Raw genomic sequence first — 802 nt, 5'->3', positions numbered from 1 at the left:
AGCTTTCCCCTCAAGAAGCCTTTCGCTAAGACAGTTCTTGTGGAATTGGAAAAGTGATATTTGGAAGACCATAGCGGGCTATCGTGAAAAAGGAAATATCCTCAGATGAAATCTAGAAAGAAGCTTCCTGAAAAACTGCTTAGTGTTCTGTTAATTCATCTTTCAGAGTTACATCTGCTTTTCGTGGATCTCTTTGCTAGCCTTCTCTCTGTGGAATCTCAGAACTGATATTTCGGATTCCTTCTAAGAGTATACGGAAAAAAGGAAATATCCTCCGATAACAAAGAGAAAGGAGCATTCTGAGAATCTTTTTTGTGTTCTGTGAAATCATCTCACAGAGACCCAGCTTTCCTCTCAAGAAGCCTTTCGCTAAGACAGTTCTTGTGGAACTGGAAAAGTGATATTTGGAAGCCCCTAGAGGGCAATGTTGAAAAAGGAAATATCCTCAGATGAAATCTGGGAAGAAGCTTTCTGAGAAACCACTCTGTGATGTGTGACTTCCACTCACAGAGTCACATCTGTATTTCGTGAATCTCTTTGCTAGCCTTATTTCTGTGGAATCTGAGAACAGATATTTCGGATCCCTTTGAATACTATTTGGTCAAAGGCACTATCCTCCGATAACAAAGAGAAAGAAGCATTCGGAGAAACTTCTTTGTGTTCTGGTAAATCATCTCACAGAGTTACAGCTTTCCCCTCAAGAAGTCTTTCGGTAAGACAGTTCTTGTGGAATTGCAAAAGTGATATTTGGAAGCCCATAGAGGGCTATGGTGAAAAAGGAAATATCCTCAGATGAAATCTG

General features: G+C 40.1%; 1 pseudogene; it reads left to right on the top strand.

The window, feature by feature from the left end:
* The first annotated feature begins 640 nt into the window (after positions 1 to 640).
* Positions 641 to 802, top strand: part of LOC105554148 — a 9,592-nt pseudogene continuing 9,430 nt past the window's right edge.

The sequence above is a fragment of the Mandrillus leucophaeus genome, unplaced genomic scaffold (genome assembly GCF_000951045.1).
Source record: "Mandrillus leucophaeus isolate KB7577 unplaced genomic scaffold, Mleu.le_1.0 Scaffold63, whole genome shotgun sequence".
Taxonomy (NCBI): Eukaryota; Metazoa; Chordata; class Mammalia; order Primates; family Cercopithecidae; genus Mandrillus; species Mandrillus leucophaeus.
Note: the sequence above shows the minus strand (reverse complement) of the source record. Positions and strands in the feature narration are given on the sequence as shown.